The sequence below is a fragment of the Euprymna scolopes genome, chromosome 17, assembly GCF_053919585.1.
Source record: "Euprymna scolopes isolate OS-2025 chromosome 17, ASM5391958v1, whole genome shotgun sequence".
Taxonomy (NCBI): domain Eukaryota; kingdom Metazoa; phylum Mollusca; class Cephalopoda; order Sepiida; family Sepiolidae; genus Euprymna; species Euprymna scolopes.
Window position 1 is genome coordinate 947501 of NC_136498.1, and position 22319 is coordinate 969819.

At 34.5% G+C, this 22319-nt stretch overlaps 1 protein-coding gene across 1 annotated transcript in view; it reads right to left on the reverse strand.

The window, feature by feature from the left end:
- Positions 1-17372, reverse strand: part of LOC145296647 (uncharacterized) — an 83656-nt gene extending 66284 nt beyond the window's left edge. Inside the window, exon 1 of the mRNA XM_080142577.1 lies at positions 17178-17372. The gene's annotated coding sequence lies outside the window, so the exon portion shown is untranslated. The remainder of the gene's footprint in view (positions 1-17177) is intronic.
- Positions 17373-22319: the final 4947 nt, after the last annotated feature.

The window sequence follows — 22319 nt, forward strand, 5'->3', positions numbered from 1 at the left end:
TAACAGATGGATCGAAAGGGGTGGACCATTTCATTGACATCCACGTTCGCCAGATTTGATTCAATTAGATTTTTTATGGGGACATGTGAAAACAATTGTGTATGCAACCAAACCCAGTTCATTGGAAAATTTGAAAGCTAGAATGACTAATGTAATTTCAGGCATTACTATAAATCATTTGGCAAATGTTTTTCGTGAACGACAAAATCGTATTACCCTTTGTATTGCTAATGATGGATGGCATGTGGAAAGTTAAATAAAATTTCAATAAAAGCTTAAAAAATATAGATTGACTTCTTTCAAATCCATTTTACAGATTATTTCTATTGCAAATACAAATAAAGTTATAAATTTTTTAAAGTGCACACGGACTTTATCGACACCCTGTATATATATATATATATATATATATATATATATATATATATATATATATATATATATATATATATATATATATATAAACATCGGAGGTTACATCGACCGAAATGTTGTGCGAATAACACTCAAGATGAGAACTGTAACCCGAATAATCCAAATAAAATGTATTTTCTTAGTATCGTCCATATTGAGCATTGAATCTTCATCTACCGAGAGAGTAGCCGTATGTACTGAATATGATATATAGTCTTTTATCCGTTACGTCACGTTGGGAACAATTTTGCATAAAGATTCCCAGGTTTAACAATATGCACATAAAGAAGGTCGAAGGTTACATCGGGCAAAACGATGTGATAATAACATTCAAGACAAGGAGAGTAGCTTGAATAATTTAAATACTATAATTTCTCAAGCTAAATCTAAACAAATAGAAACATTATATTACGTAATAAATCATATTACCGCAATGTTAACGTGGGTTTTCATTGAAACAAACAATCAAATGCAGCTGCTTTTCCGTGGAAACTACGAAATATTCATGGAAGAACACTCGCTGCAGTGTACACATTTATTATCTTTAATCGCATTGAAATTTCTTCTGTAATTTAAAACCTTCGAGTGGGTGTCATGCATATTCTCTCCATTCGAAGCTGCGATGTAAGTTAATTCTACACGAGAAACACGTGTAGAGGAGTATTACTATCCGTTAACATTACAACCAACTGGTTTCAACCTTAATGTAACCGAATCGCTTCCACTGACGTTTGTACACAATCACAACGGTTACAAGTTAAATCCGATGCCAAACTACGAGAACATAAAGTTAAGATCGTCTACTTTCGGATCCCTCAAATGTATTCAGGCATTCACTGGTCACTGACACCACACATACGGTGTCAGTTTTAGCTTCGGGTTCACAAAAGGGTTCTAAGTTCTAGTGGCAATAAAATAATAACACTAATGAGGCTTCAGCTGAGGACACTCGTCACCAGAAAGGTTTTATTCGTTGATATTTATGAAAAAAAAGGGATCTCTTTCAAATCACGAAAAAGGCAAAAAAAGTAATTGGCAATCGTTTTCTTATTAAAATATATATATATATATATATATATATATATATATATATATATATATATATATATATATATATATTTCAGTATCTAGAGATATTGCTAGTTGGCAACTTCAAAAGCAGAAGATGTATTTATTTCACACCCACTATTTTATTCATATGTAAATGTATACAGTCTCTCTCTCTTTTTCTCTCTCTCACACATTCTCTCTCTCTCTCTCTCTCTCTCTCTCTCTATATATATATATATATATATATATATATATATATATATATATATGTATGTATCGAAGGTAAACAGTTACATTTTCTCGCATATATATATATATATATATATATATATATATATATATAGTGATCAAAGAACAGGGATTTTTTAAGTACGTATTGCACGACATGAGTAAGTAACAAGACTGCGATATATTAACCTTGAGCAAATAAACATTTCGCCATTTTAGAAACCAGAAATTACTGATTACAACAGGATGAAGCAGTATCACACACTGCGCGGCAATCATTTAAGGCTCTACGAGAATAGTTCCTTAATATTATGACTTCAAGATTCAGTAATGTTGTTTGGCCCCCTAAGTCTGTGATTTTTTTTTCTTGTGGAGCGATGTTAAGAGTAAACTTTACGCAACTCAACTAAGAATTACTGGAGGAGTTGTAACAGTCAATGAGCAATCCCAACAGCAGATTTCTAAGAACTATTCGTACATAAGGACGCAATCTACTGGCTGAACTTTTTTTAAAAATGGAAATCTCGTCATTATTTCTTAAATGGCATGTTTTAAGGTTTCAATAAACAAATCATTTTTATCATTCTTGGTTTTATTAGATTGTCAAAAACTTCCCGATCACCCTATATATATATATATATATATATATATATATATATATATATATATATATATATATATATATAGAGAGAGAGAGAGAGAGAGAGAGAGAGAGAGAGAGAGAGAGAGAGAAAGAGGCGGCAAAAAAAGTCTGCCCTCATATTTTTTTTAAAAACTGAAAATATAAGCTAAATTTAATGTAACTGTTTAAACAGCCTATACCTCATTAAATTCGCCTTTTATTCCTCTATAATTTTACCTGTTCATATTTGACTTTTAATTGAAATATTCTAGTGTTTTACTGTTTTAAACAAAACCTTTCTTCTAAGATTTCTAAGAGAAATTTGGGTTAGTAATACCGGCCTCAAATCCAGGTAATTTGAGCTGAGCATGAGTGAGGATTCTTCAATAAAACGAAGACACTTGATCATCCAAAACCTTTGCTTTTATTGACAATCTCTGTAGTTTCCCACGTCCTGCACATAGAGATTCTAATTTATAAACCTTTTCTTCTTTCTTCTCAATTTTAAAAACAACGAGAATTGTAAAATAATATAATTTTTGCTTTTTTCTTTCTTTTTCCAAAGAAGAACTCTAAATTAATACTCTTTCTCTTAAAACTATTTCTCGAATTAAAGAGATGTATATCCTCACAGACCCTATAAAATATCTTTTGACAACTTGGTCATTAACATTGTCCATTGACCTCAGCGACCCCAGCTACAGACAATGTCAGCAGGGTCACAGGTCACAATTGTTATTCCAATATCTGGGAGCAATTATATTCTATATTTTTCGTTAGATTTAAATAGATTTGTAGACTTCTACTTTGACAATATCTTTAAACGTCAGAATCTACTAGTAAAACATTCGACTTTGACTTTAACTGAGATCAATAATAACGTAACATACTGATGTCATGGAATAACCTAACATCCCTTCATAGATGAAATGAACTATACCCTCTCACGTGACTGAGATAGAAGGAAAAAAGACAGGAAGAGAATAAGATGTCGAGTAACTCTTATGTAACCTGTATTCCCTTGTAAATAAACTCCTTTGTCTTTCACCCATAACCCCGTGTTTCTTGCTGTATTTTTATTTAAAGTAAGGATATAACAAATGGCGACAGGATTCGAACTCACGAAAACTGAACTTTAAGCAAAAACTTTTGGAAAACGAAGAGAAGAAAATACTGCACGGATAAATTCAACTACTGAAAAAAAAAGAAAAACCTTAGACACACAAAAGTAAGTTATATATATATATATATATATATTTATTTTAATTCAGTTTGTTACGGCCCTACTGAAAAAAAGAGAAATTGACATTTCACGAAGCATTGAAAGGAACAATTTTTGAAAGTGTCTATTTCAAATTTCTTTTGTTTCATAAGAAGAAAAAAAATACGGCGGAAAAATGCACGTGTAGGCTGTTTCAGTGTCAATTTCGTGAGTGTTTCAAAAACATGTCTACAAAAGAATGTTTTTTTTGTGATTTAAAAAAAAACTATTCGGTGAATTTATGTAATGCTTTGTGCAGGTACTGTTAACCTTTTGTTTTATTACTGTGTTTTAAAAATCTTCAACATGGAACAATTAGCCGAGTTTACAAAAACAATACAATTAGAACTGGCAGCTCAACAAAAGAAGAGTTAAAACAAAATGACGTATTAAAAACAATATTAATGAAACAAGAAGAAAAAAGGATTATCGTTTCACTCCGGAAGGAATTGCAAATTCGCTGACAGAATTTTTATACGATCAACTAAAGGCTTAACGTTTCCAGCATATTATCGTAGATACGAAAATATTTTTTCCAAACGATGTCAGGCCTGGTCGGACGAAGAAAAATTATTTTACTGTTGCAAAAACTGGGTTCCCATGAAAATACGAAGTATACAAATTTTATACTCCCAAGGAAACCCGAAGATATTTCTTTTAAAGAGACTATAGAAATTTTATCGAACATTTTAGGGGAACGGGATAGCTTATTTTATACTCATTATAGGTGTTTAAATATTTTGAAACAAAATGATGAAGACTTTATCGCCTATACATTCAATCATTGGGCATTCAAAAACGAGCCCTTTTTATGTCAGTTCATTATTAATGAGAGCTCGCAACACCTTTACAATTATTTGGTCATTTTCTTTTTATTTAGGAACCGTGATAATAAAATATATTTTGGCTGTTTTCTTTTCATTTTTTAACCAATCTTGAATAAGTGACGAATTTCGATGTTCCCGTTGTCACTTTGGATTTCTTCCCGACCGAGGGGGTGTCTCCACCTGCATATCCGTCTGATCCGTCGGTAGTTGTAGCTCATGCACGCCATCCAGACCAGTAGAGAACACTCGTTGGTATTCCTCCTCCGCTTAGGTGCTTTATTGTCATTGTTTTGTAGTGACTCAATCTTCTCTCACGTTTTGTTTATATTCACTTTCTTACGATTACTGATATTATTCGAATTATTATGATCTCTACAACCGGCCAGACATTAACAATATCTATACTTCGACTGAAACCCTCACTGTCTAATTGGTTTTATTGGGAGTTTAACTGCTCAGACCTTATTCTTTCCACCAGCCCGCATAATTCGGATATATTTGTAACGTAACATTGGAGAATTCCTTCACTAAGAGCTCACACACCCCTATCCATCTGCTGGCATTAGATCCAACCAAATCTAGGGGGAAAAGCACTATTTTCAAACTTTTGCGTCAACTGGTAATAAGGAGATAAACAAATATAGGCCCCAAAGGCTAAATATTCCATAAGTAGCTTTATAATTGACAACGGAAGTGTTATTTTCATTGGTTTTTCTGGTCTTAACGTCACAGATTCTAGATAAATCAATCATCTCTTGGATTGCCACCCCTCAGATTCCATCGGACACGTCGATTACGGAAGGTAACGCTACTTTTGTTAATACTTCCACTTGAAAATTTCTCTTAATTCCACGCTTATCTTTCGTAAATAATTCTGCTACACACACAGCTCAAAATGATGATGATTGTTACATAAATCGAACCCAAGGATCCAGACATTCCCATCTGCTTTATATTTTCTTTCTTCATTTTGCAACAGCTTGCATTTCATTGTTGCCATGTTTAAGGTTATAAATTGTCTCCACCTTGTATTTAGCGGCCGCACGAGTTTTTGATCAATTCTGGGGTATGATAGGCCAGGTTAATTACCTTGTATATTTCAAACGTACTATACCGATACCAAAACGGGACGGACGCTTATACTAAGTCTTTTCCTTCCCAATAACGTAACACATCACAACGCATTATGATATTTTCACAATTGCTCGGTGGGGTATACCAGCAATTTCAAATACATGTAATTCGTGTAAAATAACTTACCATCAAGCTCTGCTAACGCATTGAGCACTGTTTCAAGAATTAAACCGACAAGTATTTAAAGTAGGATATTTTCTAAGCCAATATGAATCTTTCATTTTGCATTATACATACATGTTTTTCCTCATCAATCGTCATAATTTACGCAAACAGAATATATTCAGTTATTATAGAAAACAGAACCTCTTACTACAGAATTCCACACCACTTCATTTATAATGACAATAACTATACAAAATACAATACAGTGATGTATAATATTTGATAATTAATTTAAGAAAAGTAGATAGCGGACATTGGGTTTACTTTCGGCAGTCGATAACTCTCGCTTGTCTTTATTTTATCCTTTAGCCATCGTATTCCAGGAACGATTTTTCTGGCAAAGAGGGAAAAATTGCTGTATTCTGACCCAGAATCTATTTAATCTAACACTTATTGTTGTCAGTTTTTAACCTTGAAGCGTTATTTTTAACAGATTATATCAAGTCGATTCCTGCCTTGTCTGGAGGGATTACCATAAAAAATTAAAGCACAGTATCAACAAAGTAGAATAATAAAAAAAGAGAAAAATAATAAATGATAATAAATAATAAGCCAAAATATTGTATAAATAGCAAAACTGTTAAGTATGTATTTCCTTTCATAATGTACTTTTAAATGGTCTGCAATTCCTTACACGTACTCTTGCGTTTTAAGTGGCCTTTTCTAAGGAACATTTCTCTTGTGTCCATTGCGTAAGCGGAAGCAAGTATAGTGCTGTAATCGACTCTGAAACAAAAAATAACTGTCTACTTTTTAAAAGTAAGCCGGGAAATTAACCCAATACATGAATAATTGTGATTTTTGATATGTATAAAGCAACACTGCATTACCAGAAGGCTTCACTCGAACACCTTTATCACACGGGACAACCTTGATCTTCTTATTTTCTGTGGGAAGACCCAAAACACTGCGTTTATTAACTATTTATTCTTAAGATGCTGTTGCACATGTTAGCACGGTGAAGATATTTAAAAATGTTTAGCTTGAAGAATTTTCTATCTTATACATCTTTTTTTTATTACATTTTCACCCCAAACAAAGCGCATTGTCACTTTGATGTGAGGGGCTACTATCAGGGACATAAGCTACAGGGGCACTATTTGGGGAGTTGGGCAGCAAGATGTAGGTTCACGTTACACTTGAACTTCTGCATTTCAGTACAGTTGGGAAAGCAGGAACCCGGAAGGGAATTTCAAAGTCTAGCGGTTCTGAGGAAGAAACTACTGGAGTAGAAGGCTCTCTTACATCTAGAGATCTAAACTGTGAAGGGGTGGGATTTAGCTGCTTATCGGGTTTGTCGGGGGTATTTACGTCGAGGGGGTACAAGTGCTTGCAGTTCGTCGGAGCATTCACCATTAAAGTACTTGTAGAATAGGCAGAGGCATGCTACATTTCGTCGATGGGACGGAGGCTGAAGCTAAGATGACAGTGCAGGGCCTATTAGGTTGGCGACTCTCTTTTGAACTTTGTCTAGGAGTAAGACATTAGTAGCAGATGTATCAGCCACAAACATGACAACAATACTCCATACATGGGCGAATATTTAATTCATTTTCATTCGTTTTCAAATAATAAAAACATTTTGTATGAAATAAAATTACTATTTATATGTGGATTCGTTAAGATCCAGCATGATGATGCTGCGTTTTGGGAGATATTGCAACGGAAACATGTATGCGCATATTTAGTCAATAATGCTTATATAAATAAATATACTATTTATATATATATATGTATATATAGGCATATATATATATGTATGTGTGTGTGTTTGTGTGTGTTAGCACAGCCATGTTAAAACATGATCTTATTTTTATACATAAAAAAATTGACTGACTCTACTCCAAACCTGAAATAAGAGAAGATAAATTGAAGGTAACCGAACTTTAGTTTGATAAAAGCTCAACTATTGACTGGTGAAAACAGAAAAAAGAAGTTGGAATAACAAGGAAACTGATTGGTTAGCTAGCAAATATTATACCACATAAATATAAACATATGACACTGCCGGTCAGTATGCAAGTCTCCTAGTCCTTTTCCTCAAAACTTGTCCTGAGCTATGTTAATCTTCCGTTTAGTCTCCACTGGGATCTTTCGACCACGCTTTTGTATCAGTTAAGATAAAAACGAAGTATAAGTTCTCAGACGTACCTCTCCATCGTACAGTACATCGATACTATATGGCTGACTGGATAGCTTCCGTACATTTATATCAGATCTGCTTCTGCGTTGCATGTTTAAAAAGGGTGTGTCCTAGTATTAAAACTGACGGAATGGTTAATTGCAGATATAAACCGTTTCATACATTCGAAAAAATTCTAGCAAAAACCTAACAGCCAGTCGTAGTTCTCTCCAGAATGTGATGCTGAAATTGCGCACAGAAATAACTTTTTCCATGTCTTCCAACATAATAAGTGAACTGAGACATAAAGCCGCCTTTAGGACAGAAACCAATCTAGAAGAGTAAAAAAAAAGAGAGAGAGAGAGAGAGAGAGAAAGAGAGAGAGAGAGAGAGAGAGAGAGAGAGAGTTGTATGCTCAGTCCGTCAAGTCCAAGGTAGCTGAATAGCGGCTTGTTTTCCACCAGTTTTGCAAATAGCGAACAGAATTCCGAACAGAAGCGTGTGCTCTATCCCAACTATCCTCAATGGACCTGAGGTAATCTTGTTAGCATAAGACAAAGCCAAACTCTTTGCCAAGAACTTTGGTCAAGGCCGCCAACGTATTTCCGACTGTATCAGAATACACGCTATGCAACATACAAATTTTTTGCGTGCTGTTGCCAAACTAATCAAAAACGTTGATTTCAGTAAAGCAACTAGCTCTGACGGCATTGCAATTATAATGCTAAAAAGCTTCAACCAGAACTAGCTCCCATACTTACAAAGCTGTTTAAGCGTTGTCTTAAAGAGAATTGCTTCCAAACAACCTGGAAAATCTCATCAGTATGCTCTGTATTTAAGAATTCAGGTGATTGGGCATCTCCCTCTCAGTACAAACCAATAAGTCTCCTGTGCGTCATGAGTAAGTTACTGGAATCTGTGTTAAAAAGAGAAGTAGTCGACCATCTAAAAAATAACCTTCTTAGTGACATGCAATGTGATCTCCGTTCTGTTAGATCTACAGCAGATGTTCTAACAGTTATATCTCATAGGATTAGCGGAACTATCGACGGCGGCTTCTATTTCTAGGGCAATTACTTTTGACACATCAAAGGCCTAAATGGCTACGAGGGGCGCGCAATAAGTAATGCCTCTGACCCACTTCCCATAGAAGTAGAGCAATGAAACTTGGCACAGTTATTGCTCTTTCTCTACATAGGAACCACACAGAGTTATGCATCGTTTGATGCAGCTCTGGAGACCGTTTTTGTAGAACACCCCAGGTTGGTCCCCCAACCACGACGTGACTTCAGAAATCAAGGCTGCATCATCTGGGAAACGCTTTCCTTTCAAAAACAACTTCATGGCTGGGAAGAGGTGAAAGTCAGAGGGTTCAAGGTCAGAAGAGTAGGGCGGATGGGGAAGAATTTCATAACCACACGCCTGTGCTTCTGATCTGGCGACATGCGAGTTGTGGACCGGAGCGTTGTCCTGCAAGAGGAGGGTACCTTTGCTGATCTTGCCCCGCCTCTTGATTTTGATAGCTTCTCTTAATTTCCTCAAAAGTGAAGCATAATAGGCTTCTGTAAATGTGGTATCCATTGCCAGGAAATCTGCCATCACTACCCGTCCTGGTCCCAAAAGACTGTGAGCATGACCTTGCCAGCGGAGGGCTGCACCCTTGCTTTCTTTGAAGGTGGTGAGCCCAAGTTCTTCCACTGCATTGACTGGGCTTTGGTCTCTAGATCATAGTGATGGACCCAGGTTTCGTCCTGTGTAATCAATCTTTTGAAAAACTTTGACTCCTCTTCTTGGCATATCTCCAAATTCATCCTTGAGAACTCGACTCGTTCTCGCTTCTGGAATGGTGTGAGCAACCTGGGAATTCATCTGGCAGACACCTTATGCATATAAAAATGGTCATGAATGATATTTTCCACAGACCCTGTACTAATCTTGACATCTTGGGGAATAGTAATGCGCCGATCTTCCAAAATGGCAGCCTCAACTTGACGGACAGATGCCTCATCAATGGCAGAAGGAGGGCGACCAGGTTAGGGAGCTGTTCCCACAGACTTCCGGTCATGTTTGAATTCACTATTCCAGCGTTTTACAAGGTCATATGATGGGGCATTATCACCATAAGTTTCTTTCATTTCATCAAAAGTCTCCTGTGGTGTGCATCCTTTCAAATACAAAAACCGGATCACTGCTCGACATTCAACAGGCTCCATTTCACACCTGACTCAGTTGAAACACTTGTAAAACAGAAACCACAATTTGTCTAGAGCTGTTATTTGCCACATAACCCGTAGAGATATGAACCATTGCACACGCAAAATTTCATTTAGATCAGACAACTGGAAGTGGGTCGGGTGCATTACTTATTGCACGCACCTCGTACTTCACAAGATCTTCAGTTACGGTATAGCTGGAAATGTCTTCTCGATTACTAAATCATTTCTCTCTGATATGTTCATAATAATAGTGGTTGATGGGCAGAAATCAGAAGCTCACAGTATTAATGATGGCGTCTCTCATGGGTCCATATTGGCCCCCAACTCTCTTGCTGATCTACATCAATGATTTTCCAAATCTCACCCTTAGATCATTCGTAGACATTTATGCTGACGACATTACCATCTATGGCAGCACATAAAAGTCCGTAAACGAACAACTTCTCTCTGATTCTCTCTCCTCTGATCTTGAACACTTTGTACAATAGGAAAAGAGGTGGCTGGTTACTTTTAATGCATCTAAAACCGAGTTTTATCTTTATATAATCTACGATCTGATCCCAATCTAGCATCAGTTGAAATGAGTGGCTCTCGTCTTGGGGAGGCTCAATGTTTTGACAAGCTTCTGCGCTTGACATTTACTCTTGATCTGAAATGGAACACGTATATCAAATCCGTTGCCATTGCCCCTAAAAATTGGTAGAATCTTTCCACCGATCCAGTAGACATCTCACTGATGATGCAATTCTTTACCTATATAAGAGCCAGGTACGTCCAATGTTGGAGTATTGTTGCCACATCTGGACAGACGCTACTAGAAAGATCTTGTCCTGCTTTGACAGTTCCAAATAGAATTCATTGCTTAGTAGGGGATGTTCTTTTCACTTCCATCCAACTTCTTTGCCCACAAAAGAGACGTTGCGAGCCTGTCTCTGCTTTATCGTTATTTTCATGGCAAGTGCTCGCCTGAGCTCAAATCTTTATTCTCCCATCGCCAAACTCTCACGAGAAACACTCATCTAGCTGAAACCACTATCAATAATTTCCCCCGCTCTTTATCTGTACCTAAACCTAAACGTATTCTATGAACAAAGCTCCTTTTTAAACCTGCATACCTGTCCAAATCTCTTCCATTTGTCTGCTTTTCTAGCTAACTACAATATAGTTGTCTTCAAGTCCACCGTAAACAATTTCTTGATGAGCGGTTTCCCATTAAGTAATCCAATTTACCAAATTTCGACTGATAACGATTACTACTATATTATCCCATTGACCACAGTGCACTCTTTAACGCTTATCCTCAAGTAGCCTCTGAGCCTTGATAAGTGGTGACTATTATGTAAACAATATACTCAGACTTTTAATCAACTTTTTATATCCCTTTTACCTCCCATCACTCGATAGAATTTCCTTTTCACTTTTTAATTTTCATTTTCGCTTTTACTCACTTTCAACTCATCAACACCTGAAGATAATTAGTAGTCGAATCGAAAGTAATCATAATAATGGAACTTTCATTAACAGATTAAATGGAAAATAGAAAAAATAAAAAAGAATAATAAACCAAATTATCTCAGTTGTATTAAATAATGTCTACCTCAATTTATATATATATATATATATATATATATATATATATATATATATAAGTTTAAAACATAATTTCGATTTTCCATTGGTGCTCCATAATTTTAACCATGGCTATATATATATATATATATATATATATATATATATATATATATATATATATATATATATATATATATATATATATATATATTCCGTGGGTTTCTCGTTCCAACTTTTTTCATTCTTTGCAAGTAGTTTTGCATTTAAAACTGAGCGTCTATAACATTGAGATGTTGCATGCGAACGTGATTACATGTTAAGCGCAATTAAAAAAATCTTATTCTAGGGTCATGCCACTATTTTTAAATTCTGACAATTTTTTACACAATCGTAGAATTTAAATCCACGCAGTGTGCTCCGATGAACATAATTCACGTGTGTCTCATCAACGAAAATACCCCTAACCCGTCTTACTAGAAGCACAATTCCAACTATTCACTCTAGAGGTCCCTGTACACCGGAAATTATCTACTCTGATAGTTTTTTTTCAAATACACTATTCCTTTAGGATTTCCTTTCCTGTCCACAGTTTTTCAGATAGTACGACCATGCAGATATTTAAATGTAATGTGAACAAACACTTTTCTGTGCAACGTATAATCAGCTTAAACTTCAATGAATCTGGTCCCAATCATATTAGCTCTTACACACCAGTTGCAGTATTACTTAATGGGGTAAAAAAATTTGTACCCATATATTTCTTCATATGTTCCCCACTTTTTATATGTTTTGTTTCAGTTTCTCTTTTATTATCAATTTTAAAATTCTCCACATCGCCAATATCATCAGTTTGTTTTATCGTTATTAATCAACTGATTCCAACACAACAAAATTTTTATACCTGTCATTAAATACACAAACTCCCCAAACACATATCAATTGCAATCTCCAATACTACTTCAGTCATGCATGAACTAGTTACCCCCAACAATTTAGACAACATATAGCATCTTCCTAACTTCCTAAACATCCCAATCCTGGTGGATCTATAATCTCGGGCATTGATAGACGAATACAATCTATATCAGGATACATCTTAAACCCTCTACTGCTTAATATTATTAAATTGACCAAGGACAGAACAAACTACCTTAATATGATAAAACAAACCTACAAACTCGCCTAAAAAAGTAATTCTAGTTACTATGAACGTATCAACACTATATATCAAAATCCTTTTAATGTTACCTAGAAAGCGACGTAATTCTAACGTTACAGGGTAACGTTTCAAACGTAACGCTGGGTGAAGTACACAAAAGGAAGTTAAGCAACTTTTATGTTATGCGGTAAAAATATTGCAGTAACGTTATTAGCTATGAAATGTATTTATTTAATTTCTTCCGTCACAAGGAAACAATACGATACAAAATCGGTATAGTTCTTATTTACTTATATCCTCATAAGCGCAGAGTTAGACACAAGATCGAATTTTAATGTAGGAGAAAATCCGCTTCCCCCATAAGAACGAGATATTCTTGATTCTGATAAAAATATAAATTACTTGAGTCAATAGGGGATTTTTTCTCACTGACCGAAAGAGAAAAAAGAGGAGACATTGCTGATACTGCGCGCTACAATAGAGGAGAGTTCATCCCAGAAGCAATCGTTCCAGAACCACTTCAATGTTGACGAAGACGCCTGGAAAGCCAGCTGAAGACGTGATGACTAGGGCTATGACAACACATATTCTTTCCATAATTTTGACTCTCGAGTGCGTATCCATTGATATCTTATATGCTTTTATATAGAGTGACGTAGTTCTCGGTTGATTAACTTTGTCTCTGTTAGATATATACTCGAGAATCAAAACAATGATAAGAATATGCTGTTGTCATAGCTCTAATGATTGCACACCATCAAACGTTAAATCGAACCTAACCTCAGTTCATAGCTCTACAGTGTTCGCCGATGATTTGAAGAGTGACTTTCCATCACGTTACGGATATTGTCATGCGTAGCCTGCATTCATCCGGAGCGCTGTGTGTTCTATAGAGGAAGCCGGTTCAACTCATCCTGGGTGAATGTCGCATCAAATACATGTAAGTACTAAACCCCATTTGTTTGTCTCCTCATGAAGGCATAGTAAGACACATAGTTGGATTGTAATGTGGGATGGAAATTTATCTCCCTACAAGGGCACACTCTGCATTGGGATAAAAATTTTTTTAAATACCTCAATCACGAAGGATTTCTCCTTCGCTGACTGGAGACAAAAAAGATGAAGTGTATTATCAGAACAGATACTCTACTTCGCTCCTTGTTAAAAGACTAAAGAAACAGTCCAATCAATAAAAAATGAACATGTATCTTGAATAAAAACGTTAACAAAAATTTTAGAGGGCGTGTGATTGGTAAGTAGTTCTAGCAAAATAATGCATCACAAAATTAGCTAATGACAAATTTATATAATGACAAATTTATATAATGACAAATTTATATAATGACAAATTTATACAATGACAAATTTATATAATGACAAATTTATATAATGACAAATTTATATAATGACAAATTTATATAATGACAAATTTATACAATGACAAATTTATATAATGACAAATTTATATAATGACAAATTTATATAATGACAAATTGGATACAACTGAGGTGCGTACGAAAATTCATGTATTTTTCTTTTTTTTTTAGGAAATAAGTAGAGCATAGTGCATTACTTCTGTCTAAAAATGATAGACAGGATGCAAAAGAGTGTCACTAACCTAATAGGTCCTGCATTGAGTATAAACTTAAATCCTGTCGTATCGCCACAATGTTGCATCCATGTATTTGTTTTACAAGTGCTTCCATTGAATGTACTGTGACGAACTTAATGCACTTGTACCTCTTAAACATATATTTTCCTGATGATCCTGACTTGTAGCAAAATCTCAAAATTTTACCGGAAAATTCTTTATCTGTTTCTTACAGGTTCATTCATGAACTGTTTTGGAATACCCTTCTTGCTCCCGGTTCCACAGATTGTACCAAAATGCAGAAATTTAAATGCAATAGGAACAAACATCTTGCAGCCCAACTTCCGCTTTGGATGCACACTATAAATGTTGCCCCTAATCATAGCAGCCTCTTTAAGTCTCAGTTGCAATGTGCCTTTTTGGGGGAGTCAATAAAATGTTTAAGCAAAAATTTTAAAACGAAATAATGTTCTAATAAACTTCTTTCGAAATCACTTTCAAATTTTGTGCGATCATAATTAGTAAAAGTCTGTTATGTGAACGTATAACATGATACGCTAAGGCACTTCATGCTTGATTGGTAATTAATCTGATATCGCTAAGGTAAAGAAGTTTTACTGAATTTTTACTTATTTTAAAATGAATTGTTCCCAAATCAAATTATATGGTCCTGTCAACTAAAACAGCAGAAATAAAGACATTTCAGAAAGTGGCATTCGTTATATCGATTGGAAGAATATTTACTTGACAAAAAGTCTTAAAATAAGACGACGGAACTTATTGTTTTCAAAAGAATAAAGTTATTATAATTTTTATAAATAAAAAGGGACATATTCGTTCCATTCATTGAAAGAATATTTAACACTTCTGCACTTTGACATTCACAAGCAAATGTAGAACGTCATTTTTAATATTAGGAAGCAAAGTTTTATTAACTCTTACATTACGAGAACATAACTCTCCTAAAATGAAAGCAATTAACTTACAGGTGGATGTTAAACTGCACTAGTGCCGAATATTTAGCCGACAATTACTTTTACGGAAAAAGTCACTGATAAAAATTTATTAATTAAAAGGTAATATGACTAATCATATCGATTGATGTAAAACCACCGTGGAATTTCTACTTGCTAATCTCTACTCTACTATTATATAAAAGAAACTTTGTCTATGGATCTGTGTGTTTTTTAGTTCGTTTCCTATGGACTCGAAAACGGTTGGGTCTATTTTTATGAAGTTTCACATGAATGTACTATATATGCCTGTCAGTGCTCTGGGTTTTGTATCAGAATGCCCCTCATAAAAATATCGACCATCGAAATCATCCAATGAAAGAACGAACAAGCAATTTTAACCAAAGTTAACATCTTCTCCAGCCTAACACCACGAAGTTTTATTACCACACAAGCCGAAAGATACGACATATAAAATCAACAGTAGTCTCTTTGATATGACGGTTGAAATGATATTGGAAATGAATGTTTCTGTTTAAAGCACAATTGCACCACGATACATGCCATTTTAATTCTAAACTTAAATTTAAGCCATTCTCGCCACACAAGTCAGGCATATAAAATCAACAGTGGGTTCTTTGATATGACAGGGGCACGTTCGAAATGAATATTTCTGCTTAGAGCATAATTAAAGCATGGTACTGGACTTTGGCATTTTAAACTTTAATTCAAGCCATTATATATAAAAAAATAATGTTATGAAATCAACAGTAGATTCTCTACAGTGCAATGTCACTGCAAGAAGCTTCCTCCCAGTTCCCCACGTTTGGTCCTCAGCTAGAGCAGATAATCAAACGATTTGATATGGTCAATTTCACCGATTTCGATGACAATAAAAATATGAGATTGTAAAATATTTGTTGATCATCATTCAATCCTGGGGAACGTCGGGGTTGCTTGCTAGCCTATTATTAATTCATAAATATTTTTTGTGATTCTGCTATTGTGCAAATTCAAAGTTCGAAAGTGGTTTTAAAGCCTTTGAGCTGCAGATAAAAAGGGGAGGTGTACTCTACCGTTTCAAAAATTACACCTGAAAACATCCCCTATATTTACAAAGTCACTGTTCGCCCATGCATAGTATTGTTGCTTCATCTTGACTGGTGCATCTATTACTAATTTATCTCTCTCTTGGACAGTGTCCCCCCCAAAAAAAATCTCATATCTAATAGATACCAAGATGCAACATTTTCCATCGCTGTAATGTTGTATGTCTCTGTTTTACAAGTACTTTAATGAAATGTACTCTGATGAACTCATAACACTTGTGCACCCTTGACGTACATATTCCAAGATAACCCATTATGTAGCAAAATCTCATCCCTTCACTAGTGAAGTCCCTTGATACTACTCTAATAATTGTTTCCATTGGACTACTAGACTTTTGGAATTCCTTCCATTTCTTCTGCTTCTTCATGCACAGAAGTTAAAATTTAATGCAAACATTTCGCTGCCCGACGCCCTACATAGTACCCCGTAGGTATGATACAAAATAGTAACTCCTACACCCAAGTTGCAATACGCTATGTTTGAGGTGGATAAAAGTAACAAAAAGAGTCACCATTATGTTTTATCTTTGCTCCTAAAACAAAGAACAACGCGCCTCTGTTTTATAAAAGAACCTCAAAAGTAGAAATTTCTGTGAATTAAAATATGGAAGCTAGGCGAATGATAATTCTTTACGTTGTTAGTCTTCGAGATCTTTATAAAGTTTGGATAAAAGCAAATAAAAAATCCATTGAGGTCGTTCATGCGTTTTTTTTTTTTTTCATTCATAAATGCATGCATGTTCTTTCTACTCACATTTTCAACTCGGTAGTAGAAGCGTCGTATGTAAACACTAAACACTTTACAACAGATCAGGCCTCGTAGTGGTTGTACTAATGGTAATGGTAGTAGTAGTAGTAGAATGGTTGTGAGGGTGGCGACTGGCGATGGGAACCTTTTGAAGGGTGACGTCGTTGCTTGGCTTGACAATGAATCGTTCTGATGGAGAAATTCCGAAGCAGTGGGTTTTTATTTATACGAGGTCGTTTCTCATTTCGTCTTTTTTATTTATTTTTAATTTTTTTTTTTTTGCCTTTCTGGGCTGAAGTGTTTTTCTGACGTAGTTTTGTCGTGGCAGCGACGGAAACAAAGGGGTAGGTTAATATATTATTACTGACTCTGGGGACAGGAAATGGTTGATATATAGATAGATAAATAAGGAAATACAGAGGAAAAGACGGGAAAGAGGGATAGAGAGGTTTTTAATAAGAAATGGGTAAAGGGAAGAATGTAGTTTATCGGAGGATATAGTTTCCCCCCAAAAAGAGACCGATATATATATATATATATATATATATATATATATATATATATATATATATATATATATATATATACTACTACTACTAGTAGGGATACCTGACGTTCCCCGTTAATGAATGATAATCAACGAATGATTCACACTCCCATCTTTTAATTGCCATTGAAATCGCTAATTTTGCAATCAAATCGATTGATTGCCTGCTTTAGTTGGGGACACATCGCGATGCACAAGGAGTAAGCTTCACAGACCTCCACATAGTGCACAATACATTGCAGCCTGCATTGCATTGTAGAGCACCTACTGTTGATTCTATAAAATTATTTTGATATATGTAATTGTTTGAATAAAAGTTAAAAATGCAAAAGTCATGTAGTAATGCTTCAGTTATGCTCTAAGCAGAAACATTCATTTCGAATGTGCCCCTATCATATCAAAAACCTTCCGTTGATTTCATATGACTGACCTTACTGCTTGTGCGATGATAATGGCTTGAATTTAAGTTTAAAATGAAAATATCAAGTATCATGGTTTAATTTTGCTTAATCAAAAAAATTTTGAACGCGCCTTGTCATATCAAAGAATCTAATGTTGATTTTAGATATCGGACCTTTCGGCTTGTGTGGTAATAAAACTTCTCGAATACAATTCTTGGTAAAAGTGTGACAGTGTGACATTTGTGTGAAATTTCATAAAAATCATCCCAGCCATTTCCGAGCCCATAGGAAACGAACTCACACACATACACACACATTTCCTTATATATATATATATATATATATATATATATATATATATATATATATATATATATATATATATATATATATCTGTGTGTGTATTTATATATGTATGTATGCATAAATGCATATATATATTATATAGGTATATATATATATGCATACATATGTGTATATGTATGTATATATGTACGTATATATATATATGTATATGCATATGTATGTGTATATATATGTGTATAAATATATATATATATATGTGTATATATACATACGTATATATATGTATATATGTCTATGTATACACACATATGTATATATATGTATATATATGTATATACATATTCTATACATATGTATATGCATGTATATATACATATATATACATATATGTGCGTATATATATATATGTTTGTAAGTATTTATATATATGTATGTATATGTATACTAGAGTTTATATACCATTCAAAACAAGCAAATATTATAGCCAAACTTATTGTTGATTATAAGTAATTATTTGCATTAAAAACTTACCCATATTCATCTTTAGCTCGACATCAAACATATAACATAATTAATTCGTTGCATTTTATTCTAATAAAAATCCATATAAAATTCTAGGAAGATCGGCCCAATAGTTTCCGAGAAAAAGGAGGATGGACAGACAGACAGCCCATATATCTTATAGGAAATATGAGAAACATACTGTCACAAATTCACCAAGAAAACCGTCTGCATACAGTTGTTTCGGTCTACCACCAGAATGTATGGAATTCTAAAACGTGTGTGTGTGTTTTTTTCTTTAGAGAAGCATAAGTAAAAGTTGTAAAAAAAAATTACCCTCAAAACATGAAAAAAAAAAAAAAAACGCTATTGCATTCCGTATTCATTTTCATATTGGTTCTTGTATAGAAGTCTCCTCAAATAAAAAAAACAGAAATAAAGAGAAGTATGTATAATGAGCGTAACTGAGAGAAAACGAAAATATCACATTCTAAATATTATCTACATTGGTCAAGTAGTTTTTTGTTTAGAAATAAAATGATTTTTAAGCAATTAATGTGAAATTGTAGGCATTACAGCATCAATTACACAAGTTTTGATTATTGACAATTTTCGTTTTTTTTTTTAGATTATTTTCAAAATGGCGGACAAAACAACCGCTCTTCTATTACTAATAGTATTTGATTTTCTTAAAGTTTAATAAAAATTGTCCATTAATCGTATTTTGATCGTAACAGCAAAGCGAATATTGTTTTCATGTTTTCAATTATTTTCCCATTAAATTATCACCATAATCACAGAATAATATATTTTTTCTTAAAAAAAATATATATCGTTTGTGTGAAAAATAGAATCACAAAACTTCGTTATCTTCCAGCGTTTTACTTAAACTACCCGGAAAACTCCGACTATAGCCCGATCCTTAATCTACATAACAACTCAGTCTGTGGCTGGGACATTTAGCTCATTCTACCGCTCCGTGAAGTATCTGATTTTTGATACAATCTTCCAGCTATACAAAAGTCAGATACGTTCTATGATGGTGCTACATCTGGGGTCAGGTGTGTCAACGAGTGTGATGGCTTTAAAAGGCCCGGTAAGAATCAAGACAAACACAGTCAAATAATTAACAAAAGTATGTGACAGAAAAGAATCGTCTGAGTCTGTGGCCATAACTGTCATCAATAAGTGCCGTGACGCTTAATCATAATTGCATTTCTTGTGTCTGAATAATTTTATTTATTCTCGAAATAATAGATCAACTTGCATCTTATGAGTTCCACATTCGACAAATTACATTTTTAAAAAAATATTAACAAAATGACGAGATTTTTAATATCATTGTCAGTGTGCAGTGATTTGATAGCCAACACTTCTTCCTTTAGGGTTTGGAGGCTTCGAATTCTCGCGTGCTTGTCTCACTTTCAACCTTAGTTCATCTGCTTGGGACTTGGATATATTCAAGGCTGCCTCATCTATTGGAGCGATCATATCTAAGTATGGAATCCGCTTGATGGTTATGCTGAAGTTGAAACCTTTGTTTAGTACTTATTCCTTAGAGGGAGTTAGCTGACGTTTACTTTTGTTGACAATGGCTCTTATTGGTGAATGGTGAACATGGCGTCTTGTGTCCTTAAGTTTTAGATGTTCTGATCTCTTTATTTGGCGAGATTTAACGCCCTTAAATTCTTTCTTACATAATGTGCGCAGGTATTCTTGAATGCAAGTTTTGGCATCAGTCTCTGTTATACTTTCCACGACGAGTGCGAGGTCGTTTTAGATTTCGGTCTGTAATTGATGTTTCTTTGACCGGCTGTTGTGGACTCTGTCTCGGACGAGCTCACGCCTTACTCGTTTTGCGATCCTTTGCGTTATCCTGGGGGTGACTGGGCATTTCAACGTAAAGCCTAGTGGCACTAGCTTAAGATCACGGCATCGGCATAGGAATGTGAGGTGGTTATCATTGCCAGTTTTTGGTAGAATTTTTCGATATATTTTCATTTTTGTATTACTTCCATTCCCTACTGAATTATTATTATGTTCCTGAATTGTTAAGTTAAAAGTTAAGATAACGAATCGTAAAAGTTGGTAGAATATGAAATTCCAGAAAATTCCAATAATGTTCTGCTAAAAGATAAAAGTTTTATCTCGAAATAAATAACGATATTTCTTTACTTCTATTTTAATGAATAAATCCAAAAGCAAGGTCAATTTCATTAAAAATAAGACGAAAAGTACACTGGAAAAGCACTAATATGTAGAGTTATATAAATGTATAATATAGCTACATCTTTTATAGGATGGATTAAACTTGAGTCCATAATTAACCAAGCTCCAAGTCATCACCTTGCAGCTGCTACACTTTTGACTGACTAACAATATGAATTTAGACAAGTCCGTTCTACAGCAGATATCCTTACTGTAATTTCCGAACGAAATACAGTAGACAAAGCAGGTGAGCATAGAGCTGTAGCCCTTGATATATCTAAGGCTTTTGACAAGGTTGGCACGATGGTCTTCTCAGGAAAATTAGATCTTAAGTTATCACTGAAAGAATACTTAGCATAACTAAATCCTTCTTAAATAAGAGAAGAATCTTGGTTGTCTTCGACGGTCGTACATCTAAACAATATGATACAAATACGGGAGTACCTCAGGGGTCTATCCTTGGACCTTTATTATTCCTGATATTCATAAATGACCTCCCTGATGAAATTGTTTCTGAGATGGGTATATATATATAATGAGATGGGTATAGTATATATTTTATATAGAATCGCTCCAGACAAGGCGAGAAGCAACTTGATGTAAGGTACTTACAAGAACGAAAAATAATTATTGCAAAGATATAAACATAAACTAATTTTGGAGCTTCATAATAGATTTTTTTTTGCATCAAAATAAAAAACAAACTGTTCCATAAGTACCACTAGCACTTTCGATTCTTCATAGAATCATTTTCAGGCGACAATATCCCGTGACGTTGATTCTAGCAATCCTAGAATTTAAATGGTAAACGTTGTGGTATCAAACCGTTGCTGTTTTTTTTATATACATACTCGCACGCACGCACGCACACACAAACACACACACACACATACACACCGGCATAGACAGAGAGAGAGAGAGAGAGAGAGAGAGAGAGAGAGAGAGAGAGAGAGAGAGAGAGAGAGAGAGGAAGAGATGCTTGAAGGCTTGCCCACATAAACAAGAACATAACGACGGAAGATGTAGAAAGTAGGACTTAATCGACTTCATTTGTAAATCTCAAAGAGAAACAATAACAAAGCAAGTTACGGGGCCTCAGGTCACAAGTATTGTTTTTAAAGGAGTGGGGTGAAGGTGGAGTTACCGAATAAAATAAAAACTAGGGTGAGAAATGACATTCAAAAC